Genomic DNA, 24,878 nt, shown 5'->3' on the forward strand with positions numbered 1-24,878 from the left:
ACTGCACGAACTTCAATATAAGACGTATCGAAATAAGTGACCGCGATGGAGGAAATCAACTGAAATAGCTCAACACAGGGAAGGACATTGGACCTGACGTTACCTACGCGATTTTACAAACAGTATACGAATGAACTCTTTTAGCAGCAGAGTACTGTTACTCGCTAAAATACCGAAGCGCTCCTACTGATTGGAAAAAAGCGCAACTTATTCCTGTTTTCAAAAACGGTCGTCGAACAGTCAAAGAAAGCTTTAGGCTATGTCACTGGCGGGAGTGTGTTGCAGAATTTTGGAACACGTTTCACGGACAAGTCATGACCTTCTGGAAACTGAAATTCTCCTCTGCAACAAGTAATGTGGATTCCGCATACAATGTTCGTGTGGAACGCCTCTCGCTCTGTTTATTGCCGAGGCCCAGAAGGCCGTAGGTGGGTGATGTGTCGCTGCCTGCCAGTAGGCGTTTGATACTCTTACGCACTGCCGCATGATGAACAAAGTACAAGCGTGCAGAATACTAGACGAGCTGTGGGATTGGACTTAAGATTTTCTAGAAAACAGCACAAAGTATATCATTCTTATTGGAGAGAAATTTTAAGATGTAAAAGAAACTTGGGACGTACTCCAAGCGAGTATAGTGGCACCTTTTGCTATTCACAATATACAGAGTACAACGGGTATAGATGGTGACTGACGATGGTCTACTGAACGATTAAGTTCCGAGGGGCTGTATGGGTTTGACAAATACTGATTCTTGTGCAGCATACCTGTAAAATATTTTAGAGGGCTGGAAAATTCAGACCTCGAAATGCTTCATCATTATAATATTGTGTTTTACGATCTTGTATAGCCTGAGAATAATATGAAGAAAGGAAAGCACGATAAAAATCTCCTTCACTGTGACAGTCACGAATAACCGATCGCATTCTTACAGCTGGTTCATTTTCTAAATAGCCATAGATAAAATCTAATCTATACTCTAATGACCAATTAGGAAGAAAACAGTAAGAAAATTGATGACGCCAAGCTTGTGGATGCATGTCATTATTAGAATTTTTGAATGTTTTAAACTTATGCGTTGTGATGAAGAGCTTATCGTCAAAGTCATCGTGTCGGCGAGTCGCAAATCAGTCATTGTTTCGTCGTGTCGGCGGTTCCATCTCAAGGCTCGGTGCACCCTGCCGACTTCTTTCAAGATCTCTGAAATACCACATATTATTACCGTGTGACTTTTCCTTATTTCAAAATCCGTGTTTCCAGTGTCGGAGCGCGAGTACCATCTGAACTACGTAATTCTTGTATCTCTTGAGCCAACTGATCTTGTACTTCTCGTATTTCTCTTTTGTGTTGCGTATTGAGTTGTTTCTGACTGTTTAAATTTCCTCGTACTCCTATGTGCCAGTAAACGCTACCGGTTTTCTATCATTCAAATCACCATCTACCTTCGTAGATAAATTTGTCAACTGGTCCGAAACTTTGGCTACTTTTTCCGATAATTTGCTGATTTCCTTCCTTGTGTTTTTACGAGCCAAGTTTCAGAGTGTCCATTTGTGTCCTAATCGTATCTACTGTGTCCTAGAAGTTCTGCTGATTTTTTACGAGTTGCGCAACCGTATCGGTAGATGCAACAAAGTCAATTTTAGCCCGCAAGGTGTCGTGATTTTCGTGTACATTGGTCTGCAGTTCTTTTATTTTTGCCTCATGGTTCCGTAATGTATCTTCATGTCATGAAAAAATTGGCTGAAAATGTGTTTTTACGTCTTCAGAAATGTTTTGATATTTCGATTTGATTTTGGGTCTCTAAGCGGTTAAATCTTCACGTGTTTTGTTCAAGTGTTTCTTTAATTTTGTCAGTTGTATCTAGCTTTCGAAGTTGTTTCTGTGTTTGTTTGTGATTTTGTTCGATTGTGTCTAACTTTTAAAGCTTTTGGTCTGTTTGAACAAATTTTTGAATTAATTGAAATAACAATGTATTACTGACCGAAACATGTTGTTTGTGTTTTTCGTAAGTGCGTTTGCACCGGCAATATTCATATTTTAAAAAGCAGGGAGCGTGTCTTGGCTTAATTGAAAAAAGTATATTGGTGCAAAAGCTGAATCTGCGGTATTTGCAAGATTTTGTTCTGTTATTACACATTCCTTGGGAGAACTGTTACCGACCGATAAATAGTAACAGTTCCCTGTTTACTGTTTCAGTTTCGACCCCATTATTTACTGTCTGGCCCACGTCCTACGCACAGTTACCAAGTTATTGTCATGAACATTTGTCAGTTTGTTACTAGGTGGTGCTAACAAGCTACGCTCGTCGTCACTGTCATTTCGCAATTTGCTTTGCAGCCTACTGTTACGCCTTTCACTCGCCATGATTATCACATTATTTTTCACAATAACACACAAACAATTTGAAAAGCAAAAATAAGAAGAAACAATAAAATAGCACTGAAAATCATAAAAGGGTGCTAACCCACATGCAGGCCACAACTACTTTGCTCATGACAATACAATACAAAAATAAGAAACTGCAACTACAAAGGAAATTCCATACATACAATTATGCGCTAGCAGTAAACAATAACTAATTTATAATTATGCACTAATTATTCAAACTACAAGGAAATCAGAAGATTAGAGGAAGTATTCTCGGCTAAGGGTCGACAGCTGAAACTACCTCTGCAATTATTTTTTATTAAACACTGACCTTCAGAATTTTCCCTGACAGAGGAAACTCAAAGCTAATCTATTCATTTATTACCCACAATATACAAGCTCAACGCAATCTGACTGTTATACATTGACAACATGACTTCCAATGATTAACACAAAAGAATGGCCCTGAATTACAAGAAATCCTAACAATAACACATATCCAAAAGTAAGAAACTAAAGAAATATGAAACTACCTCCAACTTTGCTAACTACCTAAACTCATTTCAATCACGGATCTCAACAGTGCAAACCCCATGCATTTTCATAACTCACGCACCTCACAGAAAATCTTCATAACACGAACTACGGCAATAACAGCAAGTAGCAACTACAGCCACCTGAATAAAAAGATTCCCATTACTATAGACTCTAACTGCTAGGAGGCATATGGATAGCGAAAGAAATATTTTGTTGAAGAACAAACAACGTATTTAGAAAATTTTACCTTTTTCACGTGACATCCAGTTCCAAAATTATGTAGTTGTCTCTAATTCCACTACCTAAACGTAACATCCATTATCATACATTTCCTTGCATATTTTCTTATAAACACATCATTTCATCTCACTTTACAATGCATGTCCTACCAGCACAGAGTCTCCACTAAGAATATCATGTCCATACACTTCCCTGTCCACTCGCTACCTGCTAGTCCGCCCAACCACAGAATCTCTTGCAGAGGTCGCAGATCATTGTCAGCCATATTAACACATTATATAGTGCTGCCAATATACAAACAGACTACTTACACTAATAAGGTCTGGTTTATACTGGCGGAGCTCACTACCCAAGAACATTTTATTCGAAACGACACCGGCCGTGGAAGCCTATGACCTTATAGTATATCTATTAAATCAGTTACTTCTCATTTCAATAATTTTGGATAAGTGTTGTCATGCTGAATGGCTGAAGGTTGAGAAATTGCACACTCCCTAAGCTACAGTGAAGCAATGCTAAAACTTGATTCATTAATTAAGCAAATAAAGTTCGTTGTAATCACAGTGTTACGTGAGTTTGCAGGATTAATATGGTAATAATTATTAAATGACAAACACTAAATATCCTTAAGCTTTATATTCTTGAAATAATCAAAACACATTTAACTTAACCCCACTACAGTTCTAAGTAGACGAATTTTAGATCTTTCCTTTTGGTGGTCATGGCCGACGAATTGTGTAATCAGATTGTAGCTGCTCTTAATAGGGGTTCCATTTAATAACGGTAATGCACGAGTAAGCATATTATTCTCTTTAAGACTGTTGTGTGCATTTGTACTCCTCTTGCTGTAAGTGATGTAGACTGTTTATTGGTATCTAGAGCAGAACACCGTCAGTCCTTTTGCTCTAACATTCTTCTTGTCTCAGTTGTAGGTTACCCACACTTTTACGAGAGCACGAACCACAGTACTACCAAACAATGCACTCGTATTACAATTAACCAAATTCACTTTATGCTCAAAATAAAAACCAGAGAGCACCCATTGTTCAGTTTTTTGCTGAGTTAGTGCAATTCATATGACGTATGCTGCAGTCAGGCTATTAATTGCTCTAAGTTACGACTTTGCACACTGCCGTCAAACTATTAATTGCTCTAAGTTCTGACTTTGCACAATGACAACTCTCAGTAGGTCTTACTTCACTGACAGCATACTACAGCCTTTGTCTTTGTCTGGTTAAGCTCTGGCTCTTGAGTTAACTCCTCGCGCCTTCCACGTCACCATACTTCCCCAAGCCAAAGACCAAAGATATGTAACTATCGATGTTATTCAGAGTAATATTATACATCAAATTTTACATTATCATTTAATTTCTCGCTATACAATTTCCATTGCTACAGTAATAAGAGTAAAAAGTCGTACGTAGTATGATTCAGCATGAAACAGTTCAAACAAAACATTTCACAAAGATACGCAAGAGAGATTGCAATATATTTAGTTCTTGTGGTAATAGTAAATTTGCGTATATCCTTTACAGACTGTAACATTACATCTATACTGATGTCGTTACACATGGAACTCTGGCTCAAGTGCAGAAAAATTAGGAGCAAAGAAGAAGTAGTGGCCTGTTTGCAAAACATTTCAGCGTTCACCGGCAGCTGTTAAGCAAAGAAAACGAAATAATTCAGTGTCTGGACAGGGGTTCCTCCTACCCCCCCCCCCCCCCCCCCCCCCAATACAAATAGGTTCCATTCCCCCAGTACAAATACAGGCTTGCATAAGACAAACGTGGAGTATGAAATTGATCTTGTCCTTATTTTATTTTTCTTTCAAATGAACCATCCTGGAATTCACGTTAAACGACTTAGGAGAACCACGAGATCCTCAACCTGGGCGATGGAGCAGGGACTTCAACATCTACATTTATACTCCGCAAGACACGTTATGGTGCGTGTGCGGGAAAAACGATAGTTGGTATGCCTCCGTGTGAGCTCGAATTTCTCTAAATTTATGTCGTGGCCTTTTTGAGAGATATGCATAAGAGGATTGACTCACTAATCTTTAACAGTAAACTAAACCACGATGCACATTATCTCTTTCGTAGCGTTGGCAGTGGAGTTGGATGAGCTTCTCCGAGATGGTTTCATGCTTACTAGATGAACGTCGAAACGTGCTGTTCTTCTTTGTATCCTCTCTACTTCCTCGTTCAGTCCTTCGAATTAGGGTATTGTCGGCTACCTTCTTTATGGATGGACTACTCTTACTGAGGATTCTTCCAGTGTAAACCTCACTGGTATTTGCCTTACAGGCGGTTAGCTTTATGTGGCCGTCTCACTTTAACTCGCTCCGTACGCGTACTTCCAGATAAGATGGGACTGTTTCCAATAATGTTTCTGCAATTGTGTAATCACAAAATAACGGATCTTTCTGCCTTTTTTTGCGCATTGCATTACATGTTGAGGATCAAGCACATTTACCTGTATTTCGCTACATGTTCCTAGCACTGGGACTCCTGTGCATCCGCAATAAGCCTCACGGAACGTCTGACGCTACCTACGAGGTCATTTACATACATGGTGTACATATTTTTACATGTGGTACCTTAATATGTAGACAAAGCAGTGTGCTGGTTGTTTTTTCTCTGCGTCGAACAGTCTTCCCACAAACACGTCACAAACTCTACGACCTGATGCTTTCTGCACGTTCGTAACGGCACCACTAAATGGACGACGCATCTCAGTACAGACTAACTGTTTGGCGCCCACACGGCCAAACTTCGACACATGACCTGCTGCCCAGGGGAAAATTAGCGTTGATTGCTTGCTGTTGCCACATCTACCTGGAGGTACTAACCAACATAAAGACATACTACTTGTAATATCTATAATTATTAGTCTTCAAATGACGTAAATACTGACGTAATTCATGTGACATCCAGTTCCAAAATTACATAGTTGTCAATAATTCCACTGCCCAAGCATCATCAACCAAACATCCATCATCAGTCATATCCTTGCTATTTTCTTATAAACACATCATTTCATCTTACTTTACAATGCATGTCCTACCAACACAGAGTTTCCATTAAGAATATCATGTCCATACACTTCCCTACCCCCTCGCTAACTGCTAGTCCGTCCAACCACAGAATCTCTTGCCGCGGGCGCAGGGTGTTGTCAGCGATATTAACACAGTCTATAGCGCTGCCAACATACAAACAGGCTACTTACAGTAGTTTTTAAAGACCCAGCCCAATTAATCCACTTAACGGCATGTTTCGGACAGTATACAAAGCGAAAGGTATTTTGTCGACAGTATTTGACAGTAACGGTGTTTTCCATTGTATTACAACTATCATAGTAAATTCAGCTATTTTACTGTTTATTCAAACTAAAGTTAGAAAAGATGCACACTTAATTAGCTAATCTGATTTTCTTGGTACAATCAGAAAGTGTACATCATATAAAAATGTTTGAGAGATCACAGTTGTATGTGGAAGTTATGAAAGGGTTTTAGTACTGTAACGCAGTTAATGCAGTAACACATCTTCAAATTTGTGTCCATACCTATGTTAAAGTTGATCAGCTATGGTTGTTTTTGCCTACACGAAACAAGTTATAATGATTCTCAGCCAGTCTACGAAGTTTTCCTGTTTTTGAAGCTGCACATTTTTAGCATTAGGGCCTATCATTGTCAGTAAATACACGGTACGGGTAGCTTATATTAAGAGATACCTTCAAAATCTACACAATAATTTTAGTTGACTTACTCAGAAAACAGTAACTGCGTTTTCTCGCGTTTTGGGTCACAACAGTTTTCCAAGTTAATCAGAGTTTATACTTGTTTACACATGAGTTACATCACTTTTCAAAATTAAAGTTAGCTTCTACAGTCAGACTAGTCCAGTCAAACTTTTGAATTCAGAGGCCTTCACTATATCATTAGCATCATTGAACGCTCAGGCGGATAGTTCGGTGCCAAGTACTAACTTCTGTATTAGGTGTGTGACCTGCAATACTACAAACTGAGCTTGGGAAGAAGGTGGTGTTTATTGACGTCCAACTTGGTTTTTGTGCCTTCGGATAATGACTGCCTATGAGTGAGCTGGGTAACGATCTGGGCGCACTCTACTTATTTCAGTAGTTAGCTGGTTAGCTACTGTGTACGAGAAACAGCTTTCGAATATCCAGTTCTTTTCTTAATCAGAAATAATTAATGACATTAGAGTTTTTCATGAAAAATTTGTTTCTTGAGAACTACTTTGTTAAGGCGACCATTTATTTGAATTAGTGATAAAGATGAGTTAATTAACTGAATTGTACAATACCAATTAGTGTAACTGAGATTTGGGGGAAATTACATTGAGTTTCAAAGTGAATAGGATGGAATGCTTTGGGGATGTTTGACTCGTTTTCTAAGTTACAAAACATATTGTAATTCTCATAAGCCTCATTAGTACTTTTACCCTATGGACTGGAAGAAATTATTCTAAATTTTGAACGTTGGATTTGGGATTTCGGTTAATAGAAGAAAAGGGTAGGGCACCTAGTAAATTAGAGTATCAACAAGTTTAGGATTATATTTGTACTGGAAACGCGGTACTTTCAGGAGCCACTGTATTACCTATAAACTTGCTTTGACAGCAGTTAATGACCTCACCGTGCAGCATATTAGAGTTACAGACAAATAAATTTGTCTTCCATTTCAGATATACCGGTAAAGACATTACGACTACACGCAACCTTTCGTAGATTTCTACGTGGATGAAAGAAGATCGAATAAATCGCTAATTTCGAATAAGAAAGGAAACACTGCCATGGAAGAGTACAGTCCGTGCTCTCTGAAGTGTCAAATGCAGATTCTAGTGTTGTTGTCGCTTTTCGACGATGCCCGCGTCCCAAAAATAAAAATAAATGGCAATACTAATTTTTCCGTGAGGAATGTGTTGTACACTGAGCGTGTATGTTCAGGGATTGCTGATGCGCGCTCCCCACACAAACTGTTGCTTTTACACTGTTTTCTGTCAAAGGTCATTCACAGTTCAGCGATTTGTTTTTCTTTTGCGTCAGTCGTGAAAACAAAAATATTCATTTTCTGACAGCAAACTTGCGTTGTGTGTCACGATCAGTATTTGAAGATGCTTATTCGTCCTCTGCATGCGATTATATGCAACGGGTTTTATTCGGTGCGTTGCGAGACGGCACGGTCAGAGCGCATAGCCCGGCGTCACTTTGGTTTCATGTCATACTGCCAGAGCTTAAATTTTTGCATGAGATCCATAAAACAGGTCACCGGAACTCTAAATGTAATGGTGAAGGCAATGGATGAGCGGTTTATAACTGAAGTTCATTTTGGTCTAAAATTACAGCAATAAAGATAGCGTATTTATCGCTTCACATATCGGCGTGAGGGAAAAAAATGATAATAAAACTAAACTGACGCCCGTTTGGAACACGTAGTAAATCTATAACTCCACATGTGTATATACATCGAGTTTTGTAAGTCAAGGAACATCTAAGAAACAAGGATCTAAAAAAGTAAACATGTCGACTTTGACAACACATATAAAAAACTATATAACAAACAGTGAGTTCTACGATGTGTCTCTAACGTGTGGCGTCAGTTTAAAACAGTTTTACTGTACAGGGTGGTACATTGATCGTGACCGGGCCAAACATCGCACGAAATAACCATCAAACGAAAAAACTACAAAGAACGAAACTCGTCTAGCTTGAAGGGGGAAATCAGATTGCGCTATGGTTGGTCCGCTAGATGGCGCTGCCATAGGCCAAACGGATATCAACTGCGTTTTTTTAAAATAGGAATCCCCATTTCATATTACATATTCGTGTAGTACGTAAAGAAATATTAGTTGGACTATTTGTTTCGCTTTGTCATAGATGGTGCTGTAATAGTCACAAACATATGGCTCACAATTTTAGACGAACAGTTGGTAACAGGTAGGTTTTTTAAATTAAAATACAGAACGTAGGTACGTTTGAACATTTTATTTTTGGTTGTTTCAATGTGATACATGTACCTTTGTGAACTTATCATTTCTGAGAACGCGTGCTGTTACAGCGTGATTACTTGTAAATACGACATTAATGCAATAAATGCTCAAAATCGTGTCCGTCAACTTCAATGCATTTGGCAATACGTGTAAAGACATTCCTCTCAACAGCGAGTAGTTTGCCTTCCGTAATGTTCGCACATGCATTGACAATGCGCTGAAGCATGTTGTCAGGCGTTGTCGGTGGAGCACGATAGCAAATATCCTTCAACTTTCCCCACAGAAAGAAATGCGGGGTCGTCAGATCCGGTGAACGTGCGGGCCATTGTATGATGCTTCGACGACCAATCCACCAGTCATGAAATATGCTATTCAATATCGCTTCAACCGCACGCGAGCTATGTGACGAACATCCATCATGTTGGAAGTACATCGCCATTCTCCCATGCAGTGAAATGTCTTGTAGTAACATCGGTAAAACATTACGTAGGAAATCAGCATACATTGAACCATTTAGATTGTCACCGATTAAATGGGGACCAATTATCCTTCCTCCCATAATGGTTCAATTGGCTCTCAGCACTATGGGACTTAACTTCTGAGGTCATAAGTCCCCTAGAACTTAGAACTACTTAAACCTAACTAACCTAAGGACATCACAAACATCCATGCCCGCGGCAGGATTCGAACCTGCGACCGTAGGGGTCGCGCGGTTCCAGACTGTAGCGCCTCCCATAAGGCCGCACCATACATTAACCCGCCAAGGTCGCTGATGTTCCACTTGTCGCAGCCATCGTGGATTTTCCGTTGCCCAATAGTGCATATTATGCCGGTTTACGTTACCGCTGTTTGTGAACGACGCTTCGTCGCCAAATAGAACGCGTGCAAAAAATCCGTCATCGTTCCGTAATTTCTCTTGTGCCCAGTGGCAGAACTGTACACGACGTTCAAAGTCGTCTTCGTGCAATTCCTGGTGCATAGAAATACGGTACAGGTGCAATCGATGTTGATGTAGCATTCTCAACACCGACATTTTTGAGATTCCCGATTCTCGCGCAGTTTGTCTGCTACTGATGTGCCGATTAGCCGCGACAGCAGCTAAAACACCTACTTGAGCATCATCATTTGTGGCAGGTCGTGGTTCACTTTTCACATGTGGCTGAACACTTCATGTTTACTTAAATAACGTAACTATCCGGCGAACGTCCGGACACTTGGATGAAGTCGTCCAGGATACCGAGCAGCAAACATAGCCCACGCCCGTTGGGCATTTTGATCACAATAGCCATACATCAACACGATATCGACCTTTTCTGCAATTGGTAAACGGTCCATTTTAACACGGGTAATGTATCACGATGCAAATACCGTCCGCACTGGCGGAATGTTACGTTATACCACGTACTTATACGTTTGTGACTATTACAGCGCCATCTATCACAAAGCAAAAAATGTGGTCCAACTAAAACATTCATATTTCTTTACGTAGTACACGAATATGTAGTAAGAAGTGGGGGTTACTATTTAAAAAATCGCAGCTGATATCCTTTTGACCTATGTCAGCGCCTTCTAGCGGGCCAACCATAGCGCCATCTGGTTTCCCTCTTCAAGCAGGCGAGTTCCGTTCTTTGTAGTTTTTTTCGTTTGAAGTCAATTTCGAGAGATCTTTGGCCCGGTCACTGTCAATGGACCACCCTGTATATGCAGGATTTGGTCATTAGAGATGTGAGAGTTGTTCATTTGGAGAACATGGGGGAATGATTTCGGGTGTCACATCTAAAATTATGTACACCGAATTAAGTAAATATTTGCCTGACTCCTTTTGAAAAGCATTTGTTCGTGATGCAAAGAGTTGTATTCCTGTTTCCCACGGAAAACACATTTTGCTCCATCATGGGTTAGTAAAGGCTGTCTCAAGGCCCACGGGGAACACGGGCACCGCAACGATCTTGTTAAGTCACACTACTTGCCTTGCCTGACAAACACCGCGAAGGCTCGGCTGCGTCCGTGACCAAGTGGGAAGTCAGTATGTCGATGGAAAGCTACCCAATAATGTCCTTAATGTTGCCATATGTTATCAAGAGCGTGAGTCTAAACGCGCAGCTAGGAAGTAGCAAAGTGGTCTGAAACAGTAAATCGTTACCCGTTGGAGACGGTCGCTGCACCTCGAAAGACCTGTAAAGTAACGTGCTGTGAGGTACGTCGCAGAGCCCGTATACCTCGATGGTCTCGGGAAGAGCTCCTATATAACAGGCTGAATCTTCCGCCAAGTTTTCCCATCTCTGAGGATTCAGCAGTGTTTACCTCGTCCGTGGTTAACCTATTCACGCAACTTGGTATTTCTTATAAAATATTTGATATTGTCCGTCTGAAGTGAACCAAGCAGTATTTAATGTTTATAGATATATTTAGGCCGGCCGGTGTGGCCGTGCGGTTTAGGCGCTTCAGTCTGGAACCGCGTGACCGCTACGGTCGCAGGTTCGAATCCTGCCTCGGGCATGGATGTGTGTGATGTCCTTAGGTTAGTTAGGTTTAAGTAGTTCTAAGTTCTAGGGGACTGATGACCACAGATGTTCAGTCCCATAGTGCTCAGAGCCATTTGAACGATTTGATATGTTTAGAATACCCTTTTCATATAACAGAAAAGCTGAAATCTAATATTATACGGCTATAAAAACGTAGGCTCGGAACTTCCGTGATAGTTTGTAAATATTAAACGTAATGAGTTAAGACCTCCATACCAATGTCTTCAAGTATGGGAGTTATACAGTAAAAACCTGTGTCTGTTAATTAGTTTCGTCTGCATCTAGCTACTTGCAAAAGAGGTGTTTATGTTTCATTCGAAAGGATGTACTTAAAGAAATGCCGCAATTTCATAGTACAGAGATGGGAAGAAAGTATAGTTTCATGTTACAGTGAAACGAAATTTTGTTAATAGTTTCATCTTTTGCTTAAACGGTATTCATTTTGTGTACTTCATAACAGGTTTTTTGCTTTTTGAGTTGTGGTAAAAACTCTATTCTTCTCTATTCTTTTGAGGTTATGTTACTTGTGCACGATGACAAATCCGTTATAAAAATATCTGAATTATCACTCGTTCTGCAGTGCCTATGTAAAAATGAGGTTAAGTATTATTCAGTTTGTATGTATGTATGTATGTGTGTATGTGTACGTATGTAAGACTTATAAATACATCAAAAATATTCCGCTTCACTTTTCGAAATGCGAAAAAATCTCAGGAATCGAAAAAATTTTGAGACGAACTGTGAACTGCTTCAGTACAGTTTTCGATTGGGAAGAAACGCAGTTTCGCACATATGGTTTCAGGTTTATGACTACTGTTACCATCATGTATTTGCAATATACAACTAAGTGTGGTGTGGTTGCCAATTGTCTCTCCTGCAGTTTATGGCCCATCTTTTTCTTTATTCAGGGTCACTAGGAAATCTAAACTTGCGAAAACCATTTTTGCAGTAGTTAGTTCAATTCATAGCTGACGAGCCACCCATATTAAGGACTCGCATCGTGAACCATATGTAAAAAAGGTATGAATATTCTATACTTTGAGGAAAACAAGGCGGACAGTTCAATTCAGGTTACAGGCGTCTTAGTCCCGGGCAGTCTGCGGTTACACCACTGGGGAGACACGGCAGAAGACCGGACGTCTTCGCTAGCCGCGGTCTCAAAGTAGTAACGGTTTTGTGCACGGGTAGTTTTGTACTTTCGGTTGTTATTGCCATGCATAGAGAGACTAATGCACTGCCGATGAAATAAATAAGACCAGGATTAGGCGTTCTGTTCCTCATTGCAAGAATACGACATGTAAAGAAGAATGTTTTCGTAAAATACTTAATCTGTTTCGGATTTGCCCCCATTAGTAACGACAAATTAAATAAGGGCTTTAGGAAGCAGCCAATGACAAAGCGATAATATAGTTTAGGCTAATGGCTGTGTCATTCAGCCAGAAGTATAAACTGAATCTAAGACAGAATGGCTTACTGGTTGTTTTGTAACAGCTTTAGTAACCAGGCCAGATTCAGTACGTACTAAGAAAGAAAAAGTGTGTTATCTGGATCACAGTCTTCCACCTTCGTCAAAACTTAAATGGATTCCTAGATTTCCAGATGTCTTTTGATACTGAACACCATGTGACCACTGGTATAGGAACTAGGCCTAAGCACAATGAGAAACTCAGACAGGAGAGTACTGCAAATGTTAGAATAAGGAAAGGTTCTCATAAAAGTATAATTAAAAATAATGTAAGTATATTTCATCAAAATATTGGGTGTTTAAAGAATAAAGTAGATGAGTTTCTGGTTTGTTTAGAAGATTTAGAAGCTGAGAATGAAATAGATATACTATGCCTGTCTGAGCATCACATTGTTACTGATATGGATAAGGTAAATGTAAGTGGTTATAAGCTCTCTGCACATGTAATGAGAGAAAATATGGAGAAAGGAGGAGTTGCCATATATGTCAAAAGTTATCATTGTGCAAAAAGTATAGAAACAAAAAAGTTTTGTGTAGAGGAACATATAGAAGCATGTGCCTGTGAGCTTAAATTAAATAAAGGCACATTTATAATTGTAACTGTATATAGGTCCCCATCAGGAAATTTTCATCTATTTCTGAAAAATTTGGACTCCTTGTTGTGCTATCTGTCAGACAGGGGGAAGCAAACTATTATTTGTGGGGACTTCAATGTAGATTCTCTGAAAGAGGGTAATAGGAAAAATGACCTTGAAGTATTACTCGGTTCTTTCAATTTGACACCCGTTATTGATTTTCCTACTCGGGTGGTAAAGGATAGCAGCTCACTGATAGATAACTTCTTTATAGACCAAGATAAGTTTAACCAGATAAATGCTCAGCCTGTTGAGAACGGTCTTTCTGATCATGGTGCACAGCTAGTTACAATATATGACATAGCTCCATTCAGCAATACTAAACAGTCCTCCAAAGTAGTACGTTCAGTCAACGATTTAACAATTGCAAATTTCAGGGAAAGCCTACAGCAGTTAGACTGGGATGAGGTGTACCGTGAACCTGATGCCAATTTAAAATATAATTTATTTCATGACATTTTTGTAAATGCATTTGAAAACTGCTTCCCCAAGAAAATAGTTAAATATACTCGTAAGAAACCTTGTAACAAACCATGGCTTACTAAGGGTATAAAAATATCTTGTAACCGGAAAAGGGAAATGTATCTGACAGCAAGAAAGAGTAGTGACCCAGAAACCATCAAAAATTATAAAAAATACTGTGTTATATTAAGAAAAGTTATTAAAAAATCCAGGAGTATGTGTATCATGTCTGAAATCAGCAACTCTGATAATAAAATTAAAACAATTTGGAATATTATTAAAAGAGAAACAGGTCAACCAAGAGCAGAGAAAGACAGTATTACCATCAAATTGAATGAAAACTTTACGAACAAAAAGTCAGAAGTTGAAAATATTTTTAATAATCATTTTCTAAATGTTATGGATATAGTAGGATCCAGGTGTTCATTAGAAGATGCTAGGCTGTTAATGGAAGAGGCCATACCTATGCAATTTGATACAATTGAAATCTCACCCACTTCTCCCTCTGAAATTAGGAAAATAATAAACTTGCTTAAAAGCAAAAACTCACATGGAATTGATGGCATTTCCAGCAAAATACTAAAAGCTTGTTCTCAACAGATAAGTAAGATTCTCAGCCACCTGTGTAATAGCTCTCTGGAACAGGGCATTTTCCCTGATAGACTGAAATATGCTATTGTTATACCTTTGCATAAAAAGGGGGATAGATCTGATGTCAACAATTACCGTCCAATCTCCCTTCTAACAGCTTTATCCAAAATTTTTGAGAAAGTAATGTATTCAAGAGTAGCTTCACATATCTGTAAAAATGAAGTACTAACAAAATGTCAGTTTGGTTTCCAGAAAGGTTTTTCAACAGAAAATGCCATATATGCTCTCACCAGTCAAATTTTGAATGATCTGAATAACCGAACACCTCCCATTGGGATTTTTTGTGATCTCTCAAAGGCTTTTGATTGTGTAAATCATGAAATTCTGCTAGACAAGCTCAAGTATTGTGGCATGAGTGGGACAGTGCACAAATGGTTTAATTCGTACCTAACTGGAAGAGTGCAGAAAGTTGAAATAAGTAGTTCTCGTAAAATGCATAGATCAGCACATTCCTCAAACTGGGGAACTATCAAGAATGGGGTTCCACAAGGGTCAGTCTTGGGTCCTTTGTTGTTCTTATTATACACTCCTGGAAATGGAAAAAAGAACACATTGACACCGGTGTGTCAGACCCACCATACTTGCTCTGGACACTGCGAGAGGGCTGTACAAGGAATGATCACACGCACGGCACAGCGGACACACCAGGAACCACGGTGTCAGCCGTCGAATGGCGCTAGCTGCGCAGCATTTGTGCACCGCCGCCGTCAGTGTCAGCCAGTTTGCCGTGGCATACGGAGCTCCATCGTAGTCTTTAACACTGGTAGCATGCCGCGACAGCGTGGACGTGAACCGTATGTGCAGTTGACGGACTTTGAGCGAGGGCGTATAGTGGGCATGCGGGAGGCCGGTGGACGTACCGCCGAATTGCTCAACACGTGGGGCGTGAGGTCTCCACAGTACATCGATGTTGTCGCCAGTGGTCGGCGGAAGGTGCACGTGCCCGTCGACCTGGGACCGGACCGCAGCGACGCACGGATGCACGCCAAGACCGTAGGATCCTACGCAGTGCCGTAGGGGACCGCACCGCCACTTCCCAGCAAATTAGGGACACTGTTGCTCCTGGGGTATCGGCGAGGACCATTCGCAACCGTCTCCATGAAGCTGGGCTACGGTCCCGCACACCGTTAGGCCGTCTTCCGCTCACGCCCCAACATCGTGCAGCCCGCCTCCAGTGGTGTCGCGACAGGCGTGAATGGAGGGACGAATGGAGACGTGTCGTCTTCAGCGATGAGAGTCGCTTCTGCCTTTGTGCCAATGATGGTCGTATGCGTGTTTGGCGCCGTGCAGGTGAGCGCCACAATCAGGACTGCATACGACCGAGGCACACAGGGCCAACACCCGGCATCATGGTGTGGGGAGCGATCTCCTACACTGGCCGTACACCACTGGTGACCGTCGAGGGGACACTGAATAGTGCACAGTACATCCAAACCGTCATCGAACCCATCGTTCTACCATTCCTAGACCGGCAAGGGAACTTGCTGTTCCAACAGGACAATGCACGTCCGCATGTATCCCGTGCCACCCAACGTGCTCTAGAAGGTGTAAGTCAACTACCCTGGCCAGCAAGATCTCCGGATCTGTCCCCCATTGAGCATGTTTGGGACTGGATGAAGCGTCGTCTCACGCGGTCTGCACGTCCAGCACGAACGCTGGTCCAACTGAGGCGCCAGGTGGAAATGGCATGGCAAGCCGTTCCACAGGACTACATCCAGCATCTCTACGATCGTCTCCATGGGAGAATAGCAGCCTGCATTGCTGCGAAAGGTGGATATACACTGTACTAGTGCCGACATTGTGCATGCTCTGTTGCCTGTGTCTATGTGCCTGTGGTTCTGTCAGTGTGATCATGTGATGTATCTGACCCCAGGAATGTGTCAATAATGTTTCCCCTTCCTGGGACAATGAATTCACGGTGTTCTTATTTCAATTTCCAGGAGTGTATATTAATGACTTGCCATTCTATATTCATGAAGAGGCAAAGTTAGTTCTCTTTGCTGATGATACAAGTATAGTAATCACACCTGAGAAACGAGAATTAACTGATGAAATTGTCAATACTGTCTTTCAGAAAATTACTAAGTGGTTCCTTGTAAACGGACTCTCACTGAATTTTGATAAGACACAGTACATACAGTTCCGTACAGTGAATGGTATGACGCCATTAATAAATATAGACCTTAATCAGAAGCATATAGCTAAGGTAGAATATTCCAAATTTTTAGGTATGTCCATTGATGAGAGATTAAATTGGAAGAAACACATTGATGATCTGCTGAAACGTTTGAGTTCAGCTACTTATGCAATAAGGGTCATTGCAAATTTTGGTGATAAACATCTTAGTAAATTAGCTTACTACGCCTATTTTCACTCATTGCTTTCATATGGCATCATATTTTGGGGTAATTCATCACTGAGGAATAAAGTATTCATTGCACAGAAGCGTGTAATCAGAATAATAGCTGGAGTCCACCCAAGATCATCCTGCAGACATTTATTTAAGGATCTAGGGATATTCACAGTAGCTTCTCAGTATATATACTCTCTTATGAAATTTGTTATTAACAACCAAACCCAATTCAAAAGTAATAGCAGTGTGCATAACTACAATACTAGGAGAAAGGACGATCTTCACTATTCAAGATTAAATCTAACTTTGGCACAGAAAGGGGTGAATTATACTGGCACTAAAGTCTTTGGTCACTTACCAAATAGTATCAAAAGTCTGACAGATAACCAACAAGTATTTAAGAAGAAATTAAAAGAATTTCTGAATGACAACTCCTTCTACTCCATAGAGGAATTTTTAGATATAAATTTAAAAAAAATAAAATAAAAAAAATAAAATAAAAAAAAATAAAATAAAAAATAAATAAATAAAAAAACACAAAAAAATAAAGTTGTTATATTAACTTAAGTATGTTGTTAAATTAACCTAATTATGTCATGTATTGGAAAATTCGACTCGTTCCACATCATTACGAAATATCGTATTCATGATCCATGGAACTAGTATTAATCTAATCTAATCTTATCTAATCTATACTGTTCCTCACAAGCGACTATTAATCAAATTGCGTGGCGTGTATATGGAGTATCGTCTCAGTTGGGTGACTGGATTCGTGATTTCCTCTCAGAGAGGTCACATTTCGTAGTGATAGACGGTAAATCATCGAGTAGAACAGAAGTGATATCTGGCGTTCCGCAAGGTAGTGTCATAGGCCCTCTGCTGTTCCTGATTTATATAGATGATCTAGGTGATAATCTGAGCAACGCCCTTGGATTGTTTGCAGATGACGCTGTAATTTACCGTCTAGTAAAGTCATCAGACGATCAATTCCAATTACAAAAATGATCTAAAGAGAATTTCTGTAAGAAAAGTGCGAGGTTATCCATGTGGGTACTAAAAGAAATCTGATAAATTTTGATTATACGATAAATCGCACAAATCTAAGGGCTGTCAATTTGACTATATATCTAGGAATTACAATTACGAGCAACTTAAATTGGAAAGACCTCATAGATAATATCTTGTGGCAACCTCTTCATTTCGGAAAAGCACTTGCATCTTACGTTCTCAATTAAAGTTGTATTCCACACTCTGTCTACCCATACAGTTTTTACGCGTTCCGGTACCTTCTCACGGAAGTTATTCTGTGGTGTCTTAGCACGTCTCCTGTCATCCAGTCCCTTCTTCTTGTCGGCTTTTTCCAGTGTTCCTCTGTTCGCCGAGTCTGCGGAGAATCACCTCATTTCTTGTCTCACCAGTGCACAAAATTTTCAGCACCCTTCTGTAGTACCAGCAAGAGACAAAATTCATTCCAGACCGAACTGACGTTTAGTCTTTGTTCTTGGCTTGACCTCTCACCACTTTACCCATCTCCACACCTACCCCTTCCCATTCCTCCCCTCCATTCTATTCCCCTTATTCCACTCCCTCGCTCATTCCTAAGCCGCGGACGGTGGAGAGTTTCGCAATTCCAGAATTTAGGAGATGAGGTACCATTGGAAGTAAAGCTGTGAGATCGGATCGTGGGTTGTGCTTCGGTAGCTCAGTCGGGAGAACGCTTGCCGGACAAAGGCAGAGTTTCCGAGCTCGAATCTCGGTCCAGCTCACAGTTTTAATCTGCCAGGAAGTTTCAGTTACGCAATTATTAGCATCACTGCACGTCATGCTCCACCCCCCCTCCCCTTACCACAGGAAGCTCTTTCATTTTTTTCATGTTTATAACAATAACATACAGAATCGTGATTGGCATATCTAAATATATGTAACACAGGTGGCTTAGAAAGTCTCTGATATGTGTGTTGACTAAGAAGCTCTCTGATGTTTGAGTGCAGTTTCACCTGTTGAATGTATCATGCGTGTAATAAGATTACTCCACATTTGTTGTACGGGAATGTGTTGTGTGGACTTAACCCAAGTCTGTGAGTGGAATTTTCCTTTGATAAGCACGTTGCTAGTAACCAGTATAAATTACACTGAACTGTGACAGAAATTTGAACAAAGAATTATCAATACAATTATTCGTCCTTTCCTAAAAAAATGTTGGAATTACATATTTCAAACACATATGTAACATAATTTCACAAATATTTGCACACAAGAATTATCAGTAATTCTTGCAAATTTCGTTCTGAAGTTTCGTCTGAATTCAGAGGAAACTTGTACACTGATGGTATTAAAACAGCTACACCTAGGAGAACAAGGCGGACTGCTATCATCGCTGGCTGGCAGGTTCATAGTCCCACACATACGAAATGATTACACTTGCAAAAATATGTTCAAATGTGTGTGAAATCTAATGGGACTTAACTGCCAAGGTCATCAGTCCCGAAGCTTACACACTACTTAATCTAAATTATCCTAGGGACAAACACACACACACCCATGCCCGAGGGAGGACTCGAACCTCCGCCGGGACCAGCCGTACAGTCCATTACTCCAGCGCTTCAGACCGCTTTTTTTTTTTTTTTTTAATCTCATTTTGTTCGCTATTGTTCGTTGCATCTGCTCGGCGCGGACGTCGTAAGACATCCATTTATGTTCGTTGTTGATCGATTGACTCAGTTTTTTTTATTACAGAGAGTACGTAACCCTCTGACCGAGCACGCTGAGCTACCGTGCTGGCGACCGCTCGGCTAATCCCGCGCGGCTTACACTTGCAACTTTGAATGATAAACAGTTACCGCAATACACAGCGACAAAACGTACATATTAGTATGGGGTCGGGCCCTATTGCTTGAACAAAAGGCGTTCTATGTAAGTAATGCTCCACAGTTTTTTCTAAGCCTACTTCGATTGAAAAAATTCGCTATTTGTTCTAGGATATAGTGGAACGTTCCCGCTTCGGCCCCTATAGTTCCATGTAGTCCCGATAGGTGGCTGCGCTATACGTAGCCTGCAAAATGGCGTCTGTAACAGAGGTACGTTCCGGGCAGAGAGCAGTCACAGATATTCATAGGCGCTTGCAGAATGTCTACGGAGACCTGGCGGTGGACAAAAGCGCTGTGAGCCGTAGGGCGAGGCATCTGTAATCATGTTAACAAGGCAGTGCAGACCTGTCCGATCATCCGCGTGCCGACCATCCGCACACAGCTGTGACTCCCACAGTGTTGGACCGTGCGGAGACGCTAATTTGAGGTGATCGTCGGATCACAATCAGACACCTCGCTGCGCCAATGGACGTCTCTGTTGGTAGTGCTGACATGTCCACCAGTTGGGGTGCTCAAAAGTGTGCGCACGTTGGGTTTCTCGTCGTCTAATAGAAGACCACAAAGAGTAGATTGTACTCCACAGGAAGCAGTACGAGGGTGATGGAGAGTTTATGGATCCAGCAAGATGTGGGCTCTGACGTCGACCAGTGGAGTGGTACCAGGCGGGCACACAGGCACTCTCAGTAAAGTAGCACAAGGACGCCACATTATGTCGGACCCTGAATAAAACCAAACTACACTCAGAAAAAAAAAATGTGTTGCATTACTTATTGAACGCCCTCTTATATACGAGCGTAGAGACGTCGTGGCATGGAGCTGTACGGGTCCGGATGCAGTCCTGTGATACCGCCGTGTAGCTGCAGCCGCCGAACCGAGACGACGCGCAGCAAAGCAGCGTCAGCACTTGTATGATAAACTTACTTATTCACTGGTCATACCGGACTCGAGAGTCCATTACCGCAGCAACGTATTTTAGCCATCTATCCCTGTTTTGGGCTATTTCCTCCCATTCACCTTCAATACCTAGGTTCCTCAAATCAGCCTTCACATTGTCCTCCCATCTACGCCTCGGTCTCCCCACAGGACGTTTTCCCTCTAGTTGCCCTACCAGTACTCTGCGCGCTGCCCTGCCCTCATCCATTCGAGCTACGTGACCCGCCCATCGCAGCTTACGTGATTTAATAATACTGATTATGTCAGGGCTTGAATAGAGTTCGTGAACCTCTTCGTTATGCAGTTTTCGCCACTCTCCGCTAATGTCATCCCTTTTTGCTCCGAAAATGTTCCTCAAAATTTGTTTTCAAATACTCGAAACGGCTTTTCAGTTTGCACAGTGAGAGACCAAGTCTCACACCCATACAGCATAACTGGTAGAATAATAGTTTTGTATAGTCTAATCTTTAAATTCCTAGACAATATCCGTGATGAAATTAATGTATTCAGTGAGAAGTAGCACGCATTTCCCGCCCGTAATCTCTTCTTCAGTATGATAAACTGTAAACTAATTTAGACTTTGTCTTTTGTTCACCTGCTTCTGCAAAGAAGTGAATTGTATATGTGTATTTTACTGTATAGACTAGTGGCTAGAAAATTAATCGTAGTTTTTGTTTTTGCGCAAGTCTTATGGATATCTTGTGTAGGGCGGCTTCCTTGTGTAAATTTTCCGTGTAGAGAAATATACACTCCTGGAAATTGAAATAAGAACACTGTGAATTCATTGTCCCAGGAAGGGGAAACTTTATTGACGCATTCCTGGGGTCAGATACATCACATGATCACACTGACAGAACCACAGGCACATAGACACAGGCAACAGAGCATGCACAATGTCGGCACTAGTACAGTGTATATCCACCTTTCGCAGCAATGCAGGCTGCTATTCTCCCATGGAGACGATCGTAGAGATGCTGGATGTAGTCCTGTGGAACGGCTTGCCATGCCATTTCCACCTGGCGCCTCAGTTGGACCAGCATTCGTGCTGGACGTGCAGACTGCGTGAGACGGCGCTTCATCCAGTCCCAAACATGCTCAATGAGGGACAGATCCGGAGATCTTGCTGGCCAGGGTAGTTGACTTACACCTTCTAGAGCACGTTGGGTGGCACGGGATACATGCGGACGTGCATGGTCCTGTTGGAACAGCAAGTTCCCTTGCCGGTCTAGGAATGGTAGAACGATGGGTTCGATGACGGTTTGGATGTACCGTGCACTATTCAGTGTCCCTCGACGATCACCAGTGGTGTACGGCCAGTGTAGGAGATCGCTCCCCACACCATGATGCCGGGTGTTGGCCCTGTGTGCCTCGGTCGTATGCAGTCCTGATTGTGGCGCTCACCTGCACGGCGCCAAACACGCATACGACCATCATTGGCACAAAGGCAGAAGCGACTCTCATCGCTGAAGACGACACGTCTCCATTCGTCCCTCCATTCACGCCTGTCGCGACACCACTGGAGGCGGGCTGCACGATGTTGGGGCGTGAGCGGAAGACGGCCTAACGGTGTGCGGGACCGTAGCCCAGCTTCATGGAGACGGTTGCGAATGGTCCTCGCCGATACCCCAGGAGCAACAGTGTCCCTAATTTGCTGGGAAGTGGCGGTGCGGTCCCCTACGGCACTGCGTAGGATCCTACGGTCTTGGCGTGCATCCGTGCGTCGCTGCGGTCCGGTCCCAGGTCGACGGGCACGTGCACCTTCCGCCGACCACTGGCGACAACATCGATGTACTGTGGAGACCTCACGCCCCACGTGTTGAGCAATTCGGCGGTACGTCCACCGGCCTCCCGCATGCCCACTATACGCCCTCGCTCAAAGTCCGTCAACTGCACATACGGTTCACGTCCACGCTGTCGCGGCATGCTACCAGTGTTAAAGACTACGATGGAGCTCCGTATGCCACGGCAAACTGGCTGACACTGACGGCGGCGGTGCACAAATGCTGCGCAGCTAGTGCCATTCGACGGCCAACACCGCGGTTCCTGGTGTGTCCACTGTGCCGTGCGTGTGATCATTGCTTGTACAGCCCTCTCGCAGTGTCCGGAGCAAGTATGGTGGGTCTGACACACCGGTATCAATGTGCTCTTTTTTCCATTTCCAGGAGTGTATTTCTGTTTAATAGCTTGCGGACTCAGCATTCATTGAGAAATCTGCACACCAACTCTTAATGCTACTTTATTCTCCTTTGGTATATTTTCAAACTCAGCAGCGCCATATGAGACCATATATCTATTTTATACACAATATGATATGGCTAGGGACTGGGATTGTTGTGAGCGGACACAAGGAGATTTGGCTGCTTTCCGTAAACAGCTGGAAGCTGCGTTGGCTACCGTCGACAAGCTTATAGCTAATGCTCGAAGTTGCGGTGACGTCGGGGCGCCAGTGACGAGACCTGCGACACCTTTGTTGCCACTGGAATCCACTGATGGCCCGGACGTCGCTGCGGCTTCCGATACGCAACATCCGACCGGTACGTACTCACTCCAGACTGGGTTCAAATGGTTGGATCAAATGGTCCAGAGTGAACCGACGGACCCACTGCAAACCATGTGGGGGTTGTTGCGCACTCATTACGTTTTCACCCCCGCTCGCGCAGTCGGGGAGCGTGGGTGGGCCCGTGATGTAGCGCGCGTAAGTTGATATAAAGAGGACCGCAAACGGCTGTGCCGGGCTGTACTACAGCAGGTATTGAGTCTAAAGCATCACATGCATATAAAACTATCGTGAGAATGAACACTGCAGTGAAACAATAATCTTGTCAGTTTTCTTTGGAGTAAATCTTTTAACCACAAACCACTAGCCATAGGGGTGTTAGAAGAGTCTTACCACTACAGTATTTTTTCCATGTAGCAGGTGATACGAACACCAAATTCGGTAGAAATTCCTTTGGAGTTATAGAGATATGCTGATATGTCACTGTTTTAACCTCCCCCCCTCCCCCAACCTCCCCCGCTACCACACGAACATTGTTCCCCAATTGTATGGGTGAAACGTCGTCGTGGCATTCACCGACAAGTTAGTGACGCAGAATAAAATTACGGATTTGATGCTAACGTCGGTCGTTATCGAAAATTTTTGCATGTTTCGTCTTCTCACACCCTCTCTCAGGAGTGGTTGGGTTACGTTACCCCTCGATATTATAATCTAGATAACTAATAAAAATTTGATGGAAACTTCGCTAGAAGTTCCTGAGCTAAACTTCTGTATCAACCCCTTCTTACTCCCACCCCTTTGAGTGGGTGGTGGTTCTTAACCCGACAGAAACGCTCACGGGTGTGCCATAATTCACCATGTTTCATCGTTGTTGTTGTTGTTGTGGTCTTCAGTCCTGAGACTGGTTTGATGCAGCTCCCCATGCTACTCTATCCTGTACAAGCTTCTTCATCTCCCAGTACCTACTGCAACCTACATCCTTCTGAATGTGTTTAGTGTATTCATCTCTTGGTCTCCCTCTTAGATTTTTACCCTCCACGCTGCCCTCCAATACTAAATGGGTGATCCCTTGATGCCTCAGAACATGTCCTACCAACCGATCCCTTCTTCTAGTCAAGTTCTGCCACAAACTTCTCTTCTCCCCAATCCTATTCAATACCTTCTCATTAGTTATGTGATTTACCCATCTAATCTTCAGCATTCTTCTGTAGCACCATATTTCGAAAGCTTCTATTCTCTTCTTGTCCAAACTAGTTATCGTCCATATTTCACTTCCATACATGACTATGCTCCATACAAATACTTTCAGAAACGACTTCATGACACTTAAATCTATAC

Source organism: Schistocerca piceifrons, chromosome 3 (genome assembly GCF_021461385.2).
Source record: "Schistocerca piceifrons isolate TAMUIC-IGC-003096 chromosome 3, iqSchPice1.1, whole genome shotgun sequence".
Lineage (NCBI taxonomy): Eukaryota > Metazoa > Arthropoda > Insecta > Orthoptera > Acrididae > Schistocerca > Schistocerca piceifrons.